Source organism: Sminthopsis crassicaudata, chromosome 2 (genome assembly GCF_048593235.1).
Source record: "Sminthopsis crassicaudata isolate SCR6 chromosome 2, ASM4859323v1, whole genome shotgun sequence".
Taxonomy (NCBI): Eukaryota; Metazoa; Chordata; class Mammalia; order Dasyuromorphia; family Dasyuridae; genus Sminthopsis; species Sminthopsis crassicaudata.
Genome location: NC_133618.1, coordinates 376,405,862 through 376,432,007, shown reverse-complemented (window position 1 = coordinate 376,432,007; position 26,146 = coordinate 376,405,862). Strand labels below are relative to the sequence as shown.

Here is a 26,146-nt window from a genome sequence, read left to right as displayed (position 1 = left end):
ATGACATTTGATTCAACAATTAAAAGGATGTTCTTTCTCCTTACTCACAGTTTTGGTTTTCATCTCTAGGACAGAAAATTTAACCACCAATCATCCTTCTAGTTTAGCAGATTAAGTGTTATGCTCCCATTTCATCAATGAGTTCCTTAGCTGTTCCATTTCCATAATTGACTTTTTTTTGCAAAGAAATTAATTTATTTAAGTCAATAATAAAACAGAAACAGCTCTCCCTTTGAAAGATAATTTGGCTCAACAAAGAGAATCCCAGATTTCACCTAAAGAAAAATGCTCCAAAGCCTCTAGAGTAGCAAACTGGGCATAGGGATATAATGGAGACTGTTCTTTCCTCTCATGTTGTTTTTTTCCCAGTCTCAGTCTCCCTTTAGCATCTATATTGTATCTCAAGCAACTAGATGATGCAGGCGATAGAGTGCTAGGTCTAGAGTCAAGAAGACTCATCTTCCTGAATTAAAATGACTTCAGACACTTACTGGCTGTGTGACCCTGGGCAAGTTCCTTACTCTATTTGCCTCAGCTTTCTCATCTGTAAAATGAGCTGGAAAACGAAATGGCAAACTACTTCAGTATTTTTGTCAAGAAAACTTCAGATGGGGTCACAAAGGATTATACATGAAAAAAATGAAAACAGCAAAGAATTATACATGATTGAAAAATAATAATATTCTAAATCAAGGTTGAAAGGGAGAAACACCCAAAGTGACCCTGAACAGACTTAAGAAATTCTAAAGAGCTGAAGAAAGTCAATAGTTTGACACTCTTTTCTCTCCAGCTCTTACCAACTCCACCCTGCTCCTCACAGGCACAGAGTCCCAGGACAATTGCTTTAATGGTACTTCATAGAAGGGTTCTGGTTTCCCTCTATGAAAGCAGAATTTGACATAACCATACTAGAGCATATGGCGCTAGAAGGGAATTTTACAGACCGACCAATCCTCTCAGAAAACAAAGAAACCTAGAAAAGGGCTCATCTTGAAAAGAGTGAATGACAGAGGCAAGATTAGAAGAAAGGTCCTCTGAGGCTGTCTAGTTCTTTTTCACTACACTACAATCATTCACACCAAATAAATATAAACCAAAATTCTAATCCAGATTCTGTCTCCAGAGCCAGTATTCTTGCCACTTTACCATATCACTGTGGGATGGAGAGCCCCCTTCCCACAAGGCTTTGGGCTCACCCTTACACTATATTCATCTGTGAGAACTTAATCCTAAAGGAGAGGGAGAATCTGGCTGTGTTCTCTCTGATTCTGTCCCCACTCCACAGTAAAACCCCAAGGAAATCAACAAAATAAAGCTCAGCTGTGACTTAGGACTAGGATCTCTCCAAAATATGGGTAACATAATTCCATCCAGGAAAGATACTCAATGTCCAATATGGCTATCAGTCATAAGATAACCATTATCTCACCCTTCTAAAAGTACTTAAAATGTAAAAAGACTCAAATATAAAGCCAAAGAAATTTAGAAAACATAAGGCATATCAAGCAACTCCTACTTGTTATCCTCCATTCAGAAGAGAACAACAACAAATACAGAATAAATATTTTGAATTTACATCCATCTCAGACCTGCACAGTTTGAGCAACTGTGATACACTCCATCTCCTGGCCCTGGAGAAGGATTTTTTTTTGATCCTTCAGTTACAAGATCTTTTCAACTGTGCTCATCTTTCCTTAGAGAAGGACTTGGGATTTCTTGAAATTTCACACTTAAAAGGGAATTATCAAGATGGATATCGACACTTAGTGCAGCAAATATTATAATGTTAAATTTGAGTCAGGAAAACCTTAATTCAAATCCTGCCTCAGATACTTAATTGTGTGACCCTGTTTTGTTTCCTCAACCATAAAGTGAGAGCAATAATAGTACCTACTTTAAGGGTTGTTGTAAAAATTAAATAAAATAGTTGGAAAGTGCTTTGCAAAACTTTGAAGTGCTTCATCATCATTATTACCACTGTCACTATCAACATTATTGTCATAATCACCACCACCACCACCATCATCATCATCCCTTAGAATCTATAATCTAAGAGGGAAACAAAAAAGCAAAGAAAGACACAGGGAGGGATTCAGAAGGTGGGAGTGGTTGTTGTTTCTCATGTTCCTATATATCTTGGTCCATATAAAAGTGATTATTTTCTGTGGGAGAGAGGAGCAATTGCTTTACTTCTGCTTACTTTGAGTCAAGGGATAACCTTGTTGTGTGCTTAGCCAGTCTTCCAGAGAGGCTGACTCTCACCCTGCTCCTTAGATTTATAGTTGGAGCAGAAATGCTCCCCTAGCTCCTGCTCCTGACCATAATCATCTGTTCTCTAATAGCTTAAGTTTGTGGTGCCACGATAGGGAAATCAAACCTCAAAGCATGAAAGAGGATAATAAGCCTTTGCTAGATGTTCCCCTCTGCTCTATTTGGAAATGTTAAGAGCTTATACCTTGATTATACCCATTTTCTCGAAGGTGACCCTCAGTTCCTTATGTTGAGGGCAGTAGCCCCTTTGGTATTCTTTGTTTGATCTCCACCTCCATTTGGGACTTGGACTTTGATCTGGTCAAACTAGTTTGGGCTATCTGAGATGGCCAGGGTTTTACAGCCCCCCATTCTAAATCTGCTCAAACAGACCAAATGGCATCAGGAAATTCCTTTTTGGGAAGAGACTTTTGTCTGTCCCCAAAAGATAACAAGAGAATCCTTATCTTATTTACATCACTGCATAAAAGAGAGAACTCAGGGATCTTCTCTTTGCAAATGGCCTTGTACCATGCAGCCATTTTGCCCACTGGCTCTCCGGTGTTTCCATTCTAATCAATAAAGACTATGTTTCCATACAGCATTAAGTAGCAAATTCCTTTGCTGCCGAACCCGCCCTTGGTTACTTTGGGGAAGGAAGGAGAGAGAGAAAAGGAACTGACCCATCTTTGTTTAGACCACAATTTACTACTCATCATTTACTCCTCATCAGTTTATTCTTCATCACTAAGACCTCTAAGACAACATGGTCTAACAGAAAGAGCACTGACTTTGGATTGGAAAACCTTAATTCAAAGCTAACAGAATGGTGGGACAGGGAATAGAACGCTGCTCCTAGAGCCAAGAAAACCTGAATTCAAATAAGATCCCAGTCACTTGCTGTGTGATCTAATAAGGGCAAGTCTATTTGCCTTAGTCCACTGAAGAAGGAAATGCCAAACCACTCTCTTGTCTTTGCCAAGAAAACCCTGAGGATACAGAATTGTCAACAATATTCTGTGTGATTTTGGGCAAGTAACTATGTATCTCTAAACAACAACTGTTTTCTCACCTCCAATTCTTTAGTATCTCTCCTATTTTCCATGTTTATTTGTTTCATTTTTCCCCAAAGCTCAGCAACAATGACTCTGCAACCTTATCCACAAACAATTAAGTGCCTTGGGATACGGTCCATCTGGTTCTGAGGAATTTAATTCATTGAGAATAACTAGTTCTCTCTTAATATACCCTCACTTATGTTGGATTTTCATGCCCTATTAATTTTTGGTTTATCCTTCCCAGTTTGAAGATTATTCTTCTTTATAGAGTAAGGAAAAACAAAAATAGACCAATTCTGCCTATTCTTTTTACCTATGATTATCTTACAAGCAGTGATTCTAACCCTTTCTTTTTCATCCTTTTGCCCCCCAGTGTAACTTTAAAAATTGCCTTTTTGTTAGTTTTTTGTGCTTATTTTGCTAGTATATATTCTAAAATTGGATAAGATAAGATTAGCATGGTCCCTGCCCAAGAATCATATGCAAATTAGTGAAGTGTTCTGTATTGGATAAGGGGGATATAGCTGGTGGTACATTTGATAAAGTGCTGACCCTGGAATCAGGAAGAGTCATTTTTGAGAGTTCAAATCTGGCCTCAGACACTTACTAGCTGTGGAACCCTGGGTAAGTCACTTAATTCTGTTTGCCTCACTTTCCTCATCTATACAATTAATCAGGGAAGGAAATAACAAACTCACTCAAGTGTCTTTTCCAAGAAAGTCCCAAATGGGGTCACAAAAAATTAGTTGGACATGACTGAAAAGACTGAATAACAATATTGTGATATCCTATCATGACCCTCCTTTCCTAAACCATGCTATTTTCTCTGTACTTACCTCTTCTTGACTCCCATCAAAATTTACTAATCCTTAACCTTCTGTCTTAACCTTAAAGAGTTAAAGTGTGAATAGTGGTTTAGTGCCATAAACCTTCTTGGATTGCATTTTAACAGGAAACTTGAGCAGATTATGGTAAGAATTTCAGACATTTAGGCAGGCTGGTGAGAAGCCTATTTGGGACAAGAGGACTTTTCATATTAATGCCTCAAATCAAACCCCTTTGGGCAGTTTACTACTAAGACTAAATCTAACATGGGACTTAGAGAAAACAAAATCATTTCCAAAATAAGGGTAGAAATTCTCAAATTACCAAGGGAGAAGTCATGTAAATATAGGGGTTTTTTTATTGTTGTTGTTTTTTGTCTGAGGCTGGGGTTAAGTGACTTGCCCAGGGTCACAGAGCTAGGAAGTGTTTTAAGTGTCTGAGACCAAATTTGAACTCTGGTCCTCCTGAATTCAAGGCTGGTGCTCTATCCACTGCACTACCTAGCTGCCCCTTAAATATAGTTTTAAACATGTGCCCAATTCAGTATATTGAGTCTTGTATGATTCATTTTGGCCACATCAGCCTGTCAGAATATCCATCGCTGTCTGGCGTTTCCAATTCCATGGCACTATCTGGTAAGACTAGCTGTTCAGATCTAACACGAGGATCAAAAACTAATGTTATTATGAGTAGGGTAATAAAGTCTTTATTGCCAATCAACCTTTTTTTTTTTAATGTCTTACAAAGGAGGGAGTACAGAAGAATATAATAATACTGGATTCAGACTCTGAAGTCTTAATCCACTTACTGTGTAACCTTAGTTAATTCACTTAATTTTTCTAAGATTCAGTAAAATCTGTAAAATGAGGGACTTGGATTGCATGATCTCTAAGACTCTTCCAACTCTTAAGTGCCATGATTCTTTAGAATAGAAGAGAATTTAGAGAAACAACTCATAGAACAGAGTCTCATGTCTTCAAGGGAACCTTACAGATTAAGTTAGTCTCATCAGATTAGATCCCTTCTCCCAAAAGAGGAGAGGGAGAACTAAAAGACATAACCAGAGTGACTGATAAAACCATCCATAGATATAAGCATTAAACACAAAATGTATTATACCAACCTGGGCATGCATACGTCCCTGGTTTACTTGTGATTGTATATGTTCTTCTATGTTCACACAACATAGATATTGAAAAGGCATTAGAATCATAGAAACACAGAAGATTAGAACTGGAAGGAACATCAGAGTCATAATTAAAGATGAAGGGGATTCTTGAGATAATTTTATCCAGTTCCTTCAATTCATAGATGAAGATCACAGAGTTCATAAGTAAGAAAACCAGGACCAGATCTTTGGACTTTCAGTCCAGGTCTCTTTCCAATATATTTATCTTGGGGTGGGGGAGGACTGGAATGGAGTAAAAAGAGCCCTGAAAGGGAACCTAATGAGCTTAGATTTGATCTTAGCTATAATGGTTCACATATTTGAACTTCAGTTTCCCCATGTTTAAGATAAGGTAAAGAAAATTTACTACCATCCTTATAGAGTTGTTTGTAGAAATATGAGTTACTAAAATTAGGAAAACAAAGAATAGTTTACCTCTCAGATCTGTGGAGAAGGAAGGAATTTATGGCTAAAAAATCAGAGAGCATTATGAAATGCAAATTGGATAATTTTATATTAAATTTAAAAGGTTTCATACAAACAAAGCCAATGCACCCATAATTAGAAGGGAAGCAGAAAATTCACTGTTTGACAAAAACTGTTGGGAAAACTGGAAAACAAAAAGACATAAAATAGGGATAGACCAACATCTCATATTATTCTAAAACCAGACCAAAATAGATGCATGAGTTAGACATAAAGAGTGGCATCATAATCAAATTAGAAGAGCAAGGAATAGTCTACATGTCAGATCTATGGGGAAGGGATGAGTTCATGACTAAACAAGAAATAAAGAACATGAAACATAAAATAGGTGATTTTCATTATATTAAATTAAAATGCCTTTATACAATTGAGGGGATATCCATCAATTGGTGAGTGACTGAACAAGCTGTGGTATACAAAGGTAATGGAATACTCTCATGTAAAACAAATGATGAGCAGGAAGATTTTAGAAAATCCTGGAAAGATTTGTATGAATTGATGCAAAATGAAATGAACAAAAATAGGAAAACATTGTACACAATATTAGCAACACTGAGTAATGATCAGCTATGAATGACTGTTCTAAGGAATGATCCAAGACAAAGGATTCACCAAGGAAAATGCTATCCATATCCAGATAAAGAACTGATGGACTCTGAATGAACTTTTTTCACATATTTTTTCTTCTTTCTTCTTCTTTCTTCTTCCTTCTTTCTTCTTTCTTCTTCCTTCTTCCTTCTTCTTCCTTCTCCTTCTTCCCCCCCTTGAGGCAATTGGGGCTAAGTGACTTGCCCAGGGTCACACAGCTAGGAAGTGTTAAGTGTCTGAGAGCAAATTTGAACTCAGGTCCTCCTGACTTCAGGGCTGGTGTTCTATCCATTGAGCCACCTAGCTGCCCCTATTTTATCCTTTTTTCTGTTTTTTTTTTTCTTTTGATCTATCTCATCTTTAACCATCGTGACAAATATGGAAATATGTTTTACATGATAGCATATGTATAAGCTATATTAAATTGCCTACCATTTTCAGAAGAAGGGAGAGGAAGGAAGGAGGGAGAAACATTTGAAACTCAAAATTTTATAAAAAATGGATACTAAAAATTATCTTGGTATGTAATTAGGAAGAAAATAAAATACTTTAAAAAATTTAGCAGACAAACCTGCATAGATAGCTATGGTGTTCCAAGTGGCAGGGCTAGTCTAGATGTCTAATTAATTAGGTAGTGGTCCAGAAAGAAAAAAAAAGGAGGTAACAACAGTGATATTCATGTCTTCAATCAGTAGACAGGCTGGGTTCATTAACAGTGAAGGACTTTTAATTCAAAAAAAAATTTTAACTAAAAAACGAAGGAATCCAAGAAGCATCTAAAGTTATGAGATTTGAAAATATACCTAGATTAGAGAGAAAATCAGCTTGTAGATGCTAAAATGACAGTGAGGTAGTGTAATAGTGGGATCTGCTTCATCAGTTAGTCAATAAACATTTATTAAGTAGCTACTATGTACTGTGGTAAACACTGAACTAGATGGAGAAAAGGGTTCATAATTTTTAAAATGATTCACTCTCTAAATAGGGTTTCACAGGGTTTAATGCTGGAAAAGATCTTAGATATATTCATAACAAAGCAAAAAATTCAAATCCAGTGCTTGTTTTGCATTTGAAACCTGACTATTGTTTCTCTATTATTTACACCTATCTCTTTGATCTTATGCAAATTATGTTATCTCTTTGGGCTTCAATTTTCACATCTCTAAAATAAAGGGATTGGATTCAATGGTGTCTAAGTTCCTTTTCTTTCATTAAATCCATGAAACTGTCCTGGGATACTTAATTTTGGGGGAGGGTCATAGACCCTGGAGCAGTATGGTGAAGCCTATAGACTCTGTTTTCACAATGATGTTTTTAAATACACAAAATAAACCACATTGGATTCAAAAGGAAACTATATTGAAATATAGTTATAAAAATTTTTTTAGAAACAAGTTCATGGACCTCAGGTTAAGAATCCTTGTCCTATGTGACCCTAAAAAAAAAAAAGATACAACCTTTGTGATCCTCTGTTTTCCCATCTGTAAAACAGTGATAATAATATGTACCCAATCTATCTGATAGGGTTAAAATTCAGCAGACCTAGCAGTTGTGGATAACTTATCGTGCCCTTGGGGATACCTGAGGATACTTGGGGATGCCGGGTATATCTGAATAGTTTCTTCCAGAAAACTTTGGTCCACTGATTTATAAAAGCAGTTTAGATTCTTTTGACTATGGCCTGACCCTTGCCTGGTTTCTCAATCAACAAATAATTATTAAATGCCTACTGTATCCTAAGTACCAAAGAACATAAATACAAAAGTAGAGCAGTCATAAAGGAGCTTATATTCTATTTGGGGAAGACAATACATTTATAGATAATATATATATATGCATATATATATATACATATATATATATATATAGATTACTTTCTAATGGAAGACAGAAAACTAGTGAAGTTGGTTTTTTTGTTTATTTTTTAAGAGGCAATCAGTATAAAGTGAATTGCCCAGAATCACATAGCTTAGAAGTATCTGAGGTTAGATTTGAACTTTAAAACCAGTGCTCTAGCATCTAGCACTTCATAAAGGCTTCTTAAAGGAGTTGATACTTGAACTGAGCACTGAAGGGAACAAGAGGTTTCAAGTCTCAAAGATGAAGGAGAATAGCCTTCTTTGGAAGAAACTAGCCCAGGTATCAAAGTAAAACTTCAAGTCTTAAAAATTTTATAAAATGCAAAATGGAAGGAGACATGTAGTCATTTTTTATTAGAAAAGACTAAAGGCAAATTCATCAATTTGTTGGACTCTCTCCCATCAGTACTTCTTCACCTCAAAAACTTTCAAATTCACAGTTACAACAACCTGCTTGGAAGAGGAGAAATATTCCCATTCCCTACTTCCTTCCTTCCCTTACTCCACCACACACATACATTCTCACATTTATGCCATCACACCACATTTATAAACAGAATGAAATTCCAAACAGACAAAAAGAATTCATTGCCTGGATCAGTTACAGACAGAGCTCCAAAGAAGTTGTATTTGTTAAAAGAGAAATAATGGGTGTCCTTCCTCCTTGTGTGATAAATAATATGCTAAGTTTTGGGATGAGAAGAAACAGCATAAAAAATTTACTGAGCACTTACTATATTCTAAGCCGTGTGACAATTCTTATGGAGGAGACAAAGACTTTTTTCAAATCCCAGCTAAAATCCCACCTTCTATACAAAGTCTTTTCTGATCCCCCTTCATTCTAGTGCCTCCCTCTATTGATTATTATTGTTTGCATATTGCCTCCTGTGAACTCCTTAGAAATAGGGATTTTCCATATTCCCGGTACTTAATACATAACAGATGCTTTGAAGATATTTATTGACTGACTGATTATGTATTATCAGTTTGTGGTAAGGATCAAAAAAGATAATATCTGTAAAAGACTTAGTACAATTCCTGACACATAGTAGGCACTTAATAAATGAATGTTTTCTTTCTCTTACTCATTTAGATGACACAACAATTAAAGAAACAAGAAAAGATTTTTCCCAGTCACATATGGGGGGTACACTCTCCCACAGGTTACTATATCAAAAGTTGAGGAGGCCACACACAAAAAGAACACATACAACAGGAAACAATCATGGAGGGGATAGGCGTAGGGGACACATGAGTGACTAGAACTTGCATCCTAAACTCCTGCTGAGGTTGTCTCCATGCTCCTTTCTGCTGGCCTTTCATGTATATTCTATCTACTCTGCTGGATGCCTTTCTGTGAGTCTCATTCTTGATGTTTCTGTACCACTCTCTTTTAGACTTCAGCTCTTCAGTACGCTCTACTAGCTTATTCCCATCTGCTCAGGTTTGCTGACTAGAAAGCCTTTTCCCGACAAAGGTGGACTGGGCTCTTCAAACTCCTAGCTGAAACAATGACCTAGCCAGCGAAGTCAAGTGCTACCAGCCAGAGTGCTCCTGGCAGATTGTTTATTCTTTTATTTCCTGGGTCTGGTGCTGATTCAAAGTTCATTATTTCATTCCATTATCTAATAAAGGAAAAGCCTTATTTCCTCCACTTTAGCCCATTATGGGGATCCTCTCTAAATATATTTTGGGAGATTCTACCAAAGATGCCCCATATCTGCATGGGGGCATGTGTTATCTTCAGATTGGCATGGGAATGAATCTAATCAAGTTTCTTCATTTATCAAATGAGGGAGTTAAATTTGTTCAAAATATGTGTTCTTTTCCTAAGAACAAAAGCTAAATTAAGGTCACATGGGATCACAAATTGCTGATTTAGATCTACAAGCAATCATAATGGCTTTCTAGCTCAATCTCCCTCAATAAGCCCCAGAAAGCCTCCATTTTGAGCCACATTCCTGACTTTATTTTCTATGTAACTATCAATAACAGCAACAATAACAACTCTTAGCTTTAGTGCTATATTATAGTCAATATTAAACCTTGTAATATGAAAACCTCTCCAGGTTCCATTCCTAACTCTCTGGACTTTCCCCATCCTATCCAAGAAGTTTCTTACCCTGAAAGTTCTCTTTGCCCCATGATACCTTCCTCTGATTGGTTGTTTATCCCCAGAGCTTCCATTTTTTAAAAAGTGCCCAGACTAATTATGCCTTCATTTTTCTCTGGCCCTAGTCCTAATTCTCCAGACTCTCTCCATCATATTTACTTCCTTCTTCCTTCCTCACCATTTTTTTCAATTTACTTTGATGTGCTGCTTTTCTGTATTAGAAATGTAAGTTCCTTGAGAGCAGGGACTGCTTTTCTGTTTCTATTTAGATTTCCAGCACTAAATAAAGTGCTGGCACATCATAGGCATTTAATAAATGCTTATTAATTTTTCTTAATCCTATTATGCCACATAAAGCGATGTTCTAGATAATGAAAGATTGCTTCATATAACATGCATGATTTCAAATTTTCAAAGTATCAATAGATGTCAAAGCAAGTTAATCCATTTTCTATGCCTCATGGTCTTTAAGAATCAACTGGAATATTAAGAAATTAAGTGACTTGCCTAAGGTAATACAGCCAGGCTTTGAACAAGATTGACTCTATATTCACCATACCATGAACATGGTGATATCTATATGTCTCCCAGTTTATCTCTCTCTCTCTCTCTCTCTCTCTCTCTCTCTCTCTCTCTCTCTCTCTCTCTCTCTCTCTCTCTCTCTCTCTCAAACATAATGCTTCAGCTAGTCACAATATTCCATAAGTGGCTGGATCAAGGCAGAAGAGTGAGCTCTATCACCTCTATCATCTGGACTTCTGTTAATGCTACTGAAAATCAAGTTCTTTTTTTTTTTAGCTGTCATATCATACTCTAAATCCATATCAGTTGGTGGTCCACTAAATAACTACAACAACTCATATTTATATGGCACTTAAGCTTTGTTAAAGCATTTTTTAAAAACTCTACTTAATTTTTTTTAATGTTACTTTTGGCCCCATCTTTCTAGAATGCCCAGATTCTTTTTTTTTTGATTCTCAATTCTGTCATCCTATGACACATCCTAGAATAATCTGCAAAAGTGGCTATTTTAACATCATTGAAGCCATTAATAAAAGTAGTGAACAGAATGGGGCCAAAGAAGAGCTCTCTGGAGCATTCTACTGAGAATTCCACTCCTTCCAGGTTCACCCTAATCCATTAATCTTTATTCAGTTATTCAACTAACTACCAACATTTCTGATTAATGTTCAGCCCATATCTTTCCATGCTGGTCACAAGAATACTGTAAGACTCTTAGGACGTTTAGTCAAGAGCTTTGCTGAATGTCCTTTGTTACTAACACACCCCTCACCCACCAGTCAAATGTAATAGTAATAATTGCTGCTGGGTCCAGGGGACTGGTGTCCCACAAATTTCTTCCTCTCTATTAAGGGGACTCTCTTAGTTGTGAACCCATGTATTTGAGACTAGGTTTAACCCTGGGATTTCCTAACCACCTAAAGGAAGACTTAGAATCTTTTTCTTATGCTTTTTGTTTTGTTTTGTTTTGTTTTTTTACATCATTATCCCAAAGCCCCCAGAAAATTGTTTTTAAATTTTAGCTCACATTGAGGTATCTACCCAAAAGTGGAGACAAGGGAAATATAATTACTCAATAAAAAATATAGATTAAATGTGGGCTAGCTATTATTTCCTTTGCACAAAGAAAACACTTAAAACTCACAAGACTCACAGGCTATTGTTGATAAAGACTTAAACAGGAATCAATAAGTTATGATATTTGTTATCTTTTCTCAGGATATTGAATCTTCAAAACAAAATATTTTATGATACTGCAGAATCAACATTTCACTTTCATTTTGATGTTGTACTCTCTGAATACCTCTCCCAAACCCCATATCTTTGGTTAAGCCAGACCAGGAGTTGAACTTTTTTGGTTAAAGAAGTAAAGGAAATGGACATTTTAAATTTAGAGATAGAATTTAGGGTTGAAATGATAACTATCCTCAACTATCTGGAGATCCCTGACATTCCTTCTATTCTGAAAGGCATTCAAGCATGGAGCCAGGAGTACTATCAAATAGGGAGTCAGAGGACTTAGACCAAATCTGGGCACTGATACTTTACTAGCTTAATCTCAGTTTCCTCAATTATAAAAAAATGAGATTGTAGGGGCAGCTAGGTGGTGCAGTGGATAGGATCTCAGGCCTGAAGTTCAAATGTGGTCTCAAACACTTAACAGTTCCTCACTGTGTGACCCTGGGCAAGTTACCTAATTCCAATAGCCTCAGGGAAAAAAAAAAGAAATAGATATAAAACCAATGAATATATTCAATATATTCAAGGAACAAAGAAAAAATAAGTAGGCAAATTCAGTTAAGCTCCTTGTTCCTAATTCAAAATCAGTTAAGTTTAATTCTCCATTCTCCACAAAGTATTTCTTTCTTTTTCCATGAAAGGATGTAATCATTTGTCAAACACACCTCTCTCCCTCACACCTCAACTCAACTCCCTCAAAAAGACTCAGGGAGTGTGCTATTGTTACTAGCACAGACAGAAGTCTCCACAGACCTCTGCGCCGGAAAACTAAATGTTTCTTTAACACTCTGTTCTCTGAAGTCAATGTTTAATTGAATCCCTGCATTGAGTTTGTCAAAACATGATAAAACTAGATGGGCAAAAAGCCAAAGACTGGCTGTGAATCAGACAAGGAGAATGGAAAAGCAGCAAAGGAGCAAGGTGGCAAAAGGGTGGTTTTCACGACTTGAGTTTCATGAAATTGGGATGGAGATCAGGTACTGCTGCCACTCCCTCATTGCCATGTGACCTTGGGCTAGACATGCATTGAATCTCAGTATTGTCACCTGTCAAATGAAAGGTTGGATTAAGTCATCTCTTAGATTCCTTACAGTCCCAAATGCTGTGAGATCTCTGAGATCCCTTCCAGCTGTGAGGTTTTATGCTTCTACAACTTCCATAATTGCTCAAAGATGACTAAACTGTGGAGTGAGTTCAATTAAGTTAGAATGAATTATAGTATCACAGGATTGAGTGACCAAAAGGAACTTCCATATTGTCCACATCATCCCTGCACTCTGTCACACTCCACTTTTTCCTTCCCTCAGAAGCTAAGAGAGGTTAAGATCACATCAGTAGAGAGGAAAGCAGTTCTAGATTCTAATCTTGGTCTTTTAACTTCATATTTGAGAGCTTCTATATTTTTGGCCCAACTCTATCCAAAGCTAGATTTATCTGTGGAACTTGAGAAGAATTGGTCAACTGATCTACAAATGTAGGAATTCATTACCAGTTATTAATAACTTAGCTTAAACTATTTTCTCAGGCCTAGAGACCAAGGAAGAGTTCATCTTGACTTGAGGTGGCCCTAGCTTATTGAAGACTACTCTAGAGGAATTTGAATTCTGATAGACTTTCTCAAGCCAGAAAGTCTTTAAGTAAGGGCTCAGTGATGGATGATATGTCTGTGATCCAGAGACTGGTCTCATTAAGCTTGGAGAGTCTCATCCCCAGAGGTTTATCCATAATGTGACTGGCTTGTAGGCCTGTTTGTTTTTGTTACGGGAACTCAAGAAATTTTTTACTGTAATGTAGAGGGTTTCCTGATATATCCATGTGCATTCTTAAAACAAGCATTCTTAATCTGGAATCTCTGAATTTATTTTCTTAAAAATATGTTGATAACTAAATGTACTTGGTTTCCTTTATCATCCCATGTATTTTACTTTGTGTATTAAAGACACTACTGTAGAAAGGGATCCATAAGGCTTCATTAGGGGACCTGCATGCAAAACAATTAGGAGTCCCTGCTTTAAAGTATTATTAGCCTTATTAGAGAGCAGCAGCAAGACAGGGAGATTAGCCTAGAGTGAGTGAGTTGTTTTGGCAAGGCAAGTGTCTGAGGCTGAATTTGAATTCAGGTCCTCCAGAGCCAATGCTCTATCTACTGTCCCATCCAACTGCCCCATCCTTGTTTTTTGTTTTTGTTTTTAATGAAATTGCGACAGGTAGAAGTTAATTGACTTGTTTAGGGTCATATAGCTAGTTTGTTGCTAAGGCAAAATTTGAATTCTGGTCTTCCCTGAATACAGGTTCAGTACTCTATTTACCATGTACCTTAGCTGGCCCTGTGATGTTAACATATTTCCTTTTGAAATGAGAAGAGCTTTCTTTTGTAAGACAGCAGTATCATCAAACTTACTTGCTCTTTCCTCCTTCTTTTTGGTGAAGTCCAGATTCCTATCTAAAATACTTTCCACCAGACTCATTAGAGGACATATTTCAAAAAGGAATCAAAGAAGAGTCCAACTGAGCTCTTAGAAAATTACAGATCAAATAAAGTTCCTCCTCAGTATTTGAAGCATTTTGATCAGAAGTGAAAAGGAAAAAAAGCAAAGATATGATCACTCCCCACCCCAAGATTTACAAGGAATAAAAACAAATCCCATCTTTTAAAAAAAGATCATTTCTTGAAGATGAAAATAACCTGAATTTGAACAGAGTTTATATTTCTTGATGGGCCCTGAGCTATAATCTATGCTGACAGGCAAGGACATTTTGAAACAAGAGTCTTCTCTCTAGGTTACTGTTAAATTATGAAAGTGGGTAAAGTTTGATTTACATATTCTCATTAATAATAATATTTATTATAGTAAAATGCTTATTCCAAATTTACATTTGTATTCCAGCAAAATTCTTTCAAGTCATTGTTATGGGTTAGATCAGTGGTGTCAAACTCAAATAGAAGCTAGAGTTATTAAATCATAATAAGGAATTTTGCCACATATTGATTTGGAAAACCATATATTAACAATACCTATGTTCTATTGTATTGGGGGGAGGAGCAGCTAGCTAGTGCATTGGATAGATGCCAGGCCTGCAGTCAGGAAGAATAATTAGAAGATATACAATAGTAGATCACTGCTAATAATCATTTAATTACTAATCGAGCTATTGAGAGACTAATACTCAAATCTCAGTGGGATATTTGCAGATTTTTTCTTTTCAAGGTCTATTAACTGGCTATTTTACCTCGAGTGAATATGATATAGGGAATGACAAGGATATGTAGTGAGATATTGAGACTACCTTAAAAAATGCTATCATGAAAGTCTGAGGAAACTTGAATTCCCATCATAGTTGTCTTAGATATGCTAACAAGACTGTCTGGAAGAACAAGTTTTCTTTTAATGTGCAGTTATGATTGATAGAGTTCACATTATAGCAGTCTGGGGGAATTGATCATTTAGTGTAAGGGTTCTCAAACTATGGCTGGCGGGCCACATGCGGCCTGCTGAAGATGTTTATGCACCCGCCAAGTTATGGCAAATGGGCTGAGGGGCGGAGACAGTGTGAGTTTTTGTTTTTACTATAGTCCAGCCCTCCAACAGTCTGAGGGACAGTGAACTGGCCCCCTATTTAAAAAGTTTGAGGACCACTGATTTAGTACTGGTAATAGAAGCAGAAAGGACTATTAGCATTTTTTTGGCAAGGAAAAAGAATAAGCTGATTTCAGAGTTCACACCATCTATATGTAGAAAGAAAGAAATGTCTCACTTTGCACCCTAAATATATGTATATTTGTGTGTGTGTATACACATATATTTATATGTGTATATGTATATTTTAAATGGGCTAGAACTGAAAATAGATTTTTTATATTTTAAAAAATCAAAAATAGGGAATACTCTAGATGTGGAAAGTTGCACACAATGTCTGATGAGGTCACTATCATTAGATTTACTTAATTGTTTGACTTTGTGCAATTAGACTCACAGAGTGGGAGTTATTTGTAAATGTGACTGAGAGTGCACGAGTTTAGAGCATGATCAGCAAGAGCAAGGAGGCTTTTCCTCGTTAATGAGGCTTACTCAATACCTCAATGTCCTGTTATCAGGCTCAGGCAGAATAAGCCTCCAAGTGCCTTTTATACTCTGCCCTTGAAATCTGCCCCTGACTCTGATGTTTGTACATTGTTGCTTCATGTTGTTTATCCCTATTTCCAACTTCCCCCAAGTCAGTCACATTATATATATATATATATATATATATATATATATATATATATAAGGCACATTATAAACAGCCAAACCCTATGCCTCTCTAGGAGATACAAGAAGAAATAAAATGGGTTCCTGCCCTCACGGAACCTATATTCTATAGGATAGACAACATATAAAAGGAAGTAAAGTGGGGAAAAGAAAGGTGTTGGGTGCTTGGGACACGGTAGGGCAAGTCCTGTGACAATGAGTCATCTGTATGGCATAGAGAGGAATGAGCATGGTTGGCTTGGGCCCTTCCTTAAATTGGAGATTCAATCAATCAAAATCTAGAATAGCAGGTACTTTCAATATAAGGTATAGTCCAAGAATAGTGTGAACTTCTCAAAAGCTGGTCCTTTTTATGATTATTTTTTGATGAAGGTCTTTTCTTTATTTCTTCAATCACTTAGCACAGTGTTTGACACCTAGTAAGCACTTATTAAATCTTTGTTGACTTGATCTCAAAAATCTATAGAGAAAAAATGCTACCTTATTACAGCAAAATCTGGAACTGTACAGAATATAGAGCAACTAGAAACACAGACTTGAAAAAAATCAATAAATTACTGAGACCACTGGGAATCATGGAGACCCATGTAACAGACCTAGAAGATCTGTCACAAGATAGAAATTTCAGGATTATTAAAATCTGAAGAGGAAAAAATGAGAATATCCCAAGGTATCAGAAAATTTTTTGTAAAATTGGCAAACAAAAAAACTTTGAAAAGCAAAAAAGAAACAGTACTCAAACAAGAAGTTAAAATTGATTAAATGTAGACATATATTAAAGTTCTATAAAGTCTTTGAAATGCATGTTCCTTACACAGATGCAGCCTAACCACCTTAGAGCTTAATAGATGAGTTTTTTATCAAATTCTTGTGGTCAATCCATCACGCTGCTATCAACCTGGTAATATCTACAGAGGCTCCTGTCTGAGCTTAGCAAGCTTCCCCTCAAACAACTGGATGTCATTTAAATCCACCCTCAAAACAATACCACAGTACTTCCCAGAGTAGACATGTTCTCCATTAACACTGGCTCCAGTAAGGCATCACAGTAATTTCTATTTAGTTCAGGTTGCCTACACACATTATTGTTAACTCCAAAGCCACAACAAGGAAAAAAATACTACAAACTTCCAGAAGTGCATAAATCAAGCTGAACCAAAGAACATTAACAAGGATGCCAATAGAAAGAAAATTTAATTTAAATTTTTTAAATTAAATTTAATTTAAATTTTAAAATTTCCAACTTGTCCTTTTTAAAGAAAATAAGGGATTAGGAATTATAAATTAGGAAACATGGGCCAAAAGTCCATAATTGTCTTACCCAAAACAAAACAAAACAAAACAAAACAAAAAAACCCTCAGGATGTGCTAAGGAAGATGGAAGGTAGTTGTAAGAAATAAGCAGACTAACATGTTTACAGAGAACTCTTCTGACAACAAGGTCTAACAAGAGATAAGCCTCTTAACTGAAAAGATAATATTTAAAATAATTTTATTCTTGTCAAATCTAGAAGTTGTAAGTAATATGGGGAGGTGGCACTTTGGCCACTGTAATGGCTAAATAATATTTTTAGAAGGTTATGTCCAAGAAAACAGAAGATGTGAGAAGAGAGAGAAGGAGGAGGAAGAGGAAGAAAGCAGCAGGAGGAAGAGGAGAAGGAGGAGGATATTATGAGGTAAAATCATTTACTCAGGGTTGTTTGTTTTAGTCATATCCAACTCTTTATGATCCCACTTGGGGCTTTCTTGACAAAGAGTCTATGAGTGCCATTTCTTTCTCTAGTTTATTTTACATTTGAGAAACTGAAGCAAAAGGAATTAAATGATTTGCTGAGGGTCATCCAGCTAGAAAGTGTCTGAGATCACATTTGAACTCAGGAAGAGATCTTCCTAACTCCAGGTCTGTTACTCTTCACTTCAGTGCCTTGCTACAGTTACACAAAATCTTTAAGAGGAATCCAAATTTTCCTGCCTCTGTAGCCCACAGGCAATACTATTCCATGTGGCTTCTCAAGTTTGGATTAAATATAGAAATAATAATAAGAAAAAAAGAATATTCCTTTACAATCTAATGACCAAAGAAAAGACAAACCTTCTAATTTTAGTTGCATTGGTTTTGTTTGTGCACAAACTTTTTAGTTTTATGCAATCAAAATAGACATTTTACTTCCTGTGAACCTCTTTTGTTTGATCATGACTTCTTCCCCTCTCCATAAATCTGATAGGTTAACTATTCTTTGCTCCTAAAATGAACTTATGATATAATTCTTTATGTATAAATCATACATTTTTGTATGATTTATACATAAATAGCATGACATGTTCATCTATAGCTAGCTTTTGCCAAATTACTTCCTAGTTTTCCCAACAGATTTTTTGAAATAAGGAGTTTGTGCCCCAATGGTTGGAATCTTTCGGTTTATTATGCTAATTTATTTCAACATATTATGTAATTAAACTACTCCACTGACCAACCACACTCTTTCTTATCAGTATCAAAATATTTGAACAATTATGGCTTTGTAGTATAGTTAGAGATCAGGTACTGCTAGGCCCTCTTCTTTCCCATTTTTTTTTCATTGATCCCCTTGACATTCTTGACCTTTTGTACCTGTAGATGAATTTTATTTTTTTCCCCTGGCTCTACAAAGTAGTTTTTTGGTAGCTTAATTGATATAGTACTGAACAACTAAATCAATTAGGTAGTATTCTCATTTTTATTATTTTAGCTCAATCTTCCCATGAACAATTAATATTTCTGCAGTTATTTTGTTCTGTTTTTATTGGTGTAAATTGATAGACTCCCAATTTTTTTATACAGTCTGTATTATTTTAAATGGAATTTCTCTTTCTATCTCTTTCTGCGGGTTTTGTTGGTAACATAGAAATGTAGAAGATTTGCATGGGTTTATTTTATATCGTGAAACTGCTGATATTGTAAATTGTTTCAATTAAGTTGATTCTCTAGAGTTCTTTAAGTCATCATATTGCTGATGACAAAAAAAAATGATAGTTTCATTTCCTTTTTGCCTGTGTTTATTCTTTTCATTTCCTTTTTTTTTATTGCCATACCTAATATTTCTACTATATAATAGAAATGGTTATAATATATATTGTTGCTTCATTTCTGATCTTATTGAAAAGACTTCTAGCTTGTCCCTATTATAGAAAATTCTGGTTCTTGGTTTTATATAGATACGACTTATCACTTTAAAAGAAAGCTCTGTTTATTTTTATACTTTGTAATATTTTTTAACAGAAATGAGTGCTTATTTTGTGAAAAAATTTTCTGCATCTATTGAAATGACCATATTTTTTATTATTAATATGGTCAATAATGCTTATAGTATTCCTAACATTGAACCAGCCCTACATTCATGTATAAATCCAGCCTGATTATAGCATATGATCTTCGTAATATATTGTTGTAATCTCCTAGCTACTATTTTATTTAACATTTTTACATCAATATTCATTCAGAGATGTTTGAATTTGTTTACTAGATCTAGAGGACACATACCTTCTGTTCTTACTGTTTTTCCTGTTGATTTATGTGTTTATGTTCAAGATTTTTGAGGATTTTTTCCTTCCTGAAATTTTTGCAATTTCAGTATTTCTTCTCTTTTTTTTTTTTTTTTTTTTTTTTTTTTTTGCTCACTTTCTGATTCCTTCTTCTCTGGTTGTATTTTTTTAATTAATTAATTTTTGTTGTTGTTGTTATTGTTGTTATTGGTTTTTTTTTGTTTGTTTGTTTTTTTGTAGGCTGGATCTCAAAGCATCTCAGCCATCTCCCATGCAGGGCAATTCAAATTTTACCAGCCTAGGTCTCTGCCTAAGTCACTTTTGGGTGGTCACAACTGGCCAGATCTTTCTCTTAAGCTTGGTGGAATCTTGCAAGACCCCCTCCATTCTAAATGCACACACACACACACACACACACACACACACACACACACACACACACAGCATCCTGTCCTGATGTCCTGATACAGTTCCATCTGCTTCTTAGTTCTTTGGCTTGGTGCCTGCTGTTCAGAGCTTGCTAGTGCTGGTGCTACACAGTTGTCCGCCCTGGTCCCAGCAGTTCAAAGCTCTGCATCACTGGAACTTCAGGATTATGGGTCCTGGCAGGCTTTAGCTCCTGAACAGACACAGCTGTAACCAGAGCAAGTTTCTGCAACCTAAAGCTAAAGTTGGCAATTCACTAAAAAGAGAGATTAGGGGATCAGAGTTTGGGGAAGATCTTGTTATAAGACTATGTACTGTCCTTGGGTCTGTTGGTATAACATTGGAAAGAGGTGGATGAGTGTTGAGTGAACTCAAAGTAAGTAAAAATCAGTCCATGGGTTTGGGTTGTTTTATTTTGTTTTTTACCTTCTTTTTGGGCTCTGAGAGTCCTATAAGATAAAGCTGAAATTACTTTTTCTTTAGTGCATAATTTCTAAAAGATTTGAGAAGTCATTGGGATCAGATAAAATGTCCTTCATTTTGTTGCTCACATTATTAAGAAGATATCAGTATTCATTAGGGAAATTGGTCTATATTTCTATTTTCTGTTTTTACTTTCTGTGATTTAGGGATTAAGATCATATTTGCATAAGAATAGGAATCTAGTAGGAGTTCCTTTATTTTTTCAAACAGTTTATGGAATATTGGAATTAATTGTTCTTTAAGTATTTGGTAAAATTTACTTGTGAGGCAGCTAAGTGATGCAGTGGATAGAACAACATATTTGACTGAAATCAGGAAGAACAAATAACTTCTAACATTAACACTAGCTATGTGACTCTAAGCAAGCCACTTATCCTCGTTTGCCTCAGTTTCCTCATCGTAAAATAAGGTGAAGAAAGAAATGACAAACCATTTCAATATCTTTGCCAAGAAAACCCTAAATGGAGTCATAAAGAATTAAACACAACTGAAATGACTAAACAACAAATAATTCTCTTGTAAATCCATCTATTCCTAGGTTTTTTCTCCTCCTTTAGGACTTCTTATGGCTTGTTCAATTTCTTTTTCTAAGATAATATTATTTAATTATTGTGTTTCCTCTTCTGCTGATCTGAACAATTTATATTTTTGTAAATTTTCATCCATTTTATTTATATTGTCAGTTTTATTGGCATATAGTTGGGTGCAATAACTCCAAATAATTGCTTTCATTTCTTCTTCATTTATTGTGAATTCATCCTTTTTCATTTTTGATAGTAGTAATTTGGTTTTCTTCTTTTTAAAAAAAATCAAATTAGCCAATCGTTCATTTTTTTGTCTTTTTTTTCTTCAGAAAAAAAGCTCCTAGTTTTATTAATTCAATTTTCTTACTTTAATTTTATAAATTTCTCCTTCACTTTCTATTTTTGTATTTAATTGGAGATTCTTTTTTTGGTGGTTTTCTAAGAATTTCAGTTTTATGACCAGATCTACACATTCTCTCTTTTATTCATGTAAGCTTTTGGAGATATAACATTTTTCCTAAGTAATACATTGACTATGTCCTATACATTTTGGTATGTTGTCCCACTGTTGTCATTATCAAATTATTGATTATTATCAAATTATCAATTATTTATGTGATGTAGGATGAGTTTTTTATTTTATTTCCAAATAATTTTAAACCTCTGTTTCAAAGACTCTTGAATTATTGTGCTTCCTCTTCTGCTAATCTGAGCAATTTACACTTTTGTAAATGTTCATCCATTTTATTTATGTCAGTTTTATTGGCATATAGTTGGGTGCAATACCTCCAAATAACTGCTTTCATTTCTTCTTCATTGATTGTGAATTCATCCTTTTTTTCATTTTTGATACTAGTAATTTAGTTTTCTTTTTTAAAAAATCAAGTTAGCTAATAGATAATTAATAGAATGTAATTTTGTTGCATTATGGGTAGAAAATGATGGATTTAAAATTTTTGCTTGACTCCCTTTGTTTTTGAGATTTCCATTTTGAGATGGCCAATTTATGTGACGGTGCCATGCACACCTGAACCTAAGCATAGTTTTCTCTAGTGCCATTAAATATACTCCAGAGGTCTATGATATCTGTTTTTTCTAAAATTCTATGTATCTTTTAAACTTCTTTCTTACTTATCTTAGAGTTTTTGTTTTTTTTCTGAGAGGGCAAATTAAGGTCCCTCACTATTATAATTTTCTTTCTTATTTCCTCCTCCAAGTCATTTAATGTTTCCTTTAAAAATTTGTATGTTATGCCATTTGGTGAATAGATGTTAACTATTCTAATTAATTGTCTTTTGTGCCTTTTGGCAAAATATAGCTTCTTTGTTTATATCTGTTCATCAAATTTATTTTGCTTTTGGTTAGTCTAAAACCTTGATTATTACCCCTGCTTTTATTGCTTTAATTGAAGCACAAAAGATTCTATTCCAGTCCCTTTTTAAAATTCTATGCATATCTTTCTGTTTCATGAGTGTTTCTTATAAACAGCATGTGGTTGTTAGATTCTGGTTTCCAAACCATTATTCTATTCCTTTCTGTTTTAAGAATGATGAAAACATATATCAGATACTTGAATGTTAACTTATATTGTGGCTATATGCATACAACTTCAAAATAATTTTAATTGAAATTTTAAAAAATGAACAAATGAAAATATGGTCCCCATTTATGGTTAGGATAAGCAAATTTCAAAAATAAAAAAGTTAATGCTTCTAAAACCAATTTTAAAATTTAACATAATAGCAATCAAAATACAACTAAATTAATTCATAGGATTAGTTTAGGTAAAATCTCTAGTCCATTTTCTTCTTGCTCACATTATGAAAAAAGATATCAGTATTCATTAGTCAAAATGGACAAAATATCAGGAAGAATAATGAGCAAGAAAACAAAACTGAGGGGTAATTAGTACTATCAAATCTCAAAGTATACTATAAAGCAGTAATTATGAAATTATATCTATTATTGGAAAAAAAGAGTAGAGAATTTAATATGATAGTTTAGAAAATTCAGAAATAGAACCATATGTATATCATGATAACATTTTATAGATCCATATGTATAAAAACCGTAGAAGAATGAAAAATTACTTAACAACAATCATTAGAAAAACTGGATGACAATATGGCAGAAATTGAGTTTGGATCAATATCTCATATATAATAGCCACAGTAAAGTATTTCTGGATAAGCAACCAAAATATCCTTTTAATGAAAGAAAAATTGGTCTTAAAAATAGAAAGTTAGGACAATTTCAGGAAAAGAGGAAATTATACAAATGTAAAAGGATTTTGTTAAAGTTTTTTTTAAAACATGGGCTGGGATGGAGGGGATGTATTCTATATTTCAAATAATGGCTACTACCCAAAAGCTTTAAAGAGCATATATAGAAACCAATTATGATTAATGATATACACTACACTTTGATCAAAGGATATTTTCAAAGGATGGAAATGAGACTTTTCAAGTTTTCTATTGTAGAAATTGGGGGTCAGCTAGGTGGTGCAGTGAATCAGAGGACTAGCCTTGAATTCAGGAGGACCCAAGTTCAAATCTGATCTCAAACACTTAACACTTAAGTGACCCTGGGCAAGTCACTTAAACCCCAGCCTCAAGAAAAAAAAATTATAGAAATTGAAATTAAAACAGCCTTAAGCTATCACATTATACACACTAGAATGGCAAAATAAGCACCCACACACAAAAAAAGTCAAATTAAATGTTGGCCGTGGAAACACAGGTACTCTGCAAGAGGCATCATGTAGGAACACCATCTCTGGCAGAAACATAAAACTAAGGAAAACTTTACGAGGGCTCCACAAAGAGAGAGAAAGATTTCCAGGAACTAGAAACTAGCCTGGTTTAGGCTGTGGGTGTCATTGAACTGCATTCAGCTTCCCTTGGGTATCAGGAAAGTAGCTAAATAATCCTGTTTGGACCTGAGACATTATCCTAAGAGCTCTTTACTGGACTCTACAGGACCAAATGATTCTACTGGTCCAAAGATTTTCTTGAGGCTTCTTGAAGAAACCAAACATTTATGAGTCACTTAGCCAATATGCATTTATTAAACATTTACTATGTGCCAGGTGCTGGGCTAAACAAAGAAAAGCAAAAGATAATCCTTGCCCTCAAAAACTTCATAATTATATGAGGAAGATAACAAACAACTATGTATGAACAAGATATACACAAGATAAATTGGAAATAATCAATAGGAAAAAATTACTAGTATTAAAGAAGTTCCAGAAAAGCTTTAGGTAAAAGGGAGAATTTTAGCTGGAATTTGATGGAAATCAGGAGGCAGGAATAAAGGACATCCAATGAAAATGCTCCAAATCTGAAGATAGTCTTATTTGAGGAGCAGCATAAAGACCAGTGTCTCTGAGTGACAAAATATGTGAGGTGAGAAAAGTAATGTTTAAGAAGTCTGGAAAGGTAGGAAGTAAAGGTCTTTGAATGTCAAACATAAGATTTTATATTTGATTCTAGAAGTGATAGGGATGAGAGACCAAGGAGTGATGTCTTCATGATCTTAAAGAATACTTGGAACAGTCTCCAAAATTACTATAAATGTGCTAATGTTCAACATCAGTTGTTAATCAATTGACCATTTTGGAATGCAATTTGAAATTATGCAGGTAAAACTTCAAAATTATTCAAATTCCTTGATCTAAATATTTGTCTATTGGTTTTATAAACCATTAAGGGTACCAACATTAAGAATAAAATATTTTTTAAAGAGGAAACAAATTATTTTGCTGATGGTTGGAAAATGGCTAAATAGAGTATAATGCATAAATGTAATGGAATATTTTACCAAAAAGAGACACATATGAAGATTACAAAGAACTATGAGAAGACTTCATGAAGTGATATGGAATAAACAAAGCAGAAGTAAAAGTCCAATGTGTACATTGCAATTCTAGAAAAAAATTTAGATTTGAAAAAATGGAAAACATTCAATATAACTTAAAAATATATAACATCCTTTTTAAAAAATAAAGGATGAGGTTGTATGTACTGTGTCAAAATCTTCATGTGTTCTTTGATTTAATAATTTTTAGGGACTTTACATTGGGGGAATTCAATTGGAATCAAGAGGAACATTTATTTAATTTGTTATCAGTAATTTGAAAAAATAACAAAAACGAAAGAACAGAGATAGCTCAGTAGAGCAACACAAACCATAAAAAAGAAGTTTTATGGAGACAGATTTGTGATTGATGTAAAGAAAAATTTCCTTCCAGTTAAAGCTATCCAACAAAATAGAATAGCTTGACGATGAATTCACCATTACTAGAGGTCTTCAAGTGAAAACCAGATGTCAGCTCATCAGGAATGTTTTCCTATTTAGATTCCTAAACTAGATGCCTTCTGAGTTTCCTCTGATCATATGATTTATATGGATTTAGAAATCAAGGAAAATCTCATGTCATCAGTCCAACAGTTTTCATTTTATAGATGAGACATCTGAGACTTTAAAAATTTAAATGATTTGCTCAAGATCAAACAGAAAAGTAGCAAATGTGAGATTTGAATTCAGGTACTCCAATTTTAAATTAATCATATTCTGTTCCACAATACACACAGAGACTATATGTGATAGAGGGAGAAACCACCTTAATTAGATCTGTCAAAATACGGAAATAAAATTATCCTGGTATTTTTGCTTGAGATTGTAATCTTCTTGGACAGGACTAAGATTTAAAGAAAAAAATGCTTAAATGTAAGCTTTTATTATTTCTTGGAAAAACTTGGGACACACACAGAGTATTTTACTCTATGAGTTCCTTTGTCTTCATCTAATCTTGTTTGCCAATATAGATTGTTT

The 26,146-nt window shown here is 34.7% G+C and overlaps 1 protein-coding gene and 1 non-coding gene across 4 annotated transcripts in view; both read left to right on the top strand.

Annotated features, from left to right (window-relative positions):
* Window positions 1-26,146, top strand: part of EVL (Enah/Vasp-like) — a 253,911-nt gene that overhangs the window by 10,836 nt on the left and 216,929 nt on the right. The gene's annotated exons all lie outside the window — the stretch shown is intronic.
* Window positions 3,717-3,818, top strand: LOC141559209 (U6 spliceosomal RNA). The gene has a single exon (XR_012487280.1). It is a non-coding gene; the product is annotated as a U6 spliceosomal RNA (small nuclear RNA).